The sequence below is a fragment of the Argentina silus genome (assembly GCF_951799395.1).
Source record: "Argentina silus genome assembly, chromosome: 17".
Lineage (NCBI taxonomy): Eukaryota > Metazoa > Chordata > Actinopteri > Argentiniformes > Argentinidae > Argentina > Argentina silus.
Window position 1 is genome coordinate 13,805,240 of NC_139671.1, and position 205 is coordinate 13,805,444.

The window sequence follows — 205 nt, forward strand, 5'->3', positions numbered from 1 at the left end:
CGCGGCAGGCATTTGAAATCATCGGTGCATATCCACGCGTTTGGGGGATAAAAATAATTCCTTGCCTCTTTGCCAGGGAGCAGGGAGGCACAATGCCCAGGTCTGAAGGGAGGGGTGCCACATGGGCCTGCAAATTGGCTCAGGCGATCAGACACGGGCATCTCATTCTGTGGAGGAGAGGAGAAGGGGAGAGGGGGAGGAGAGG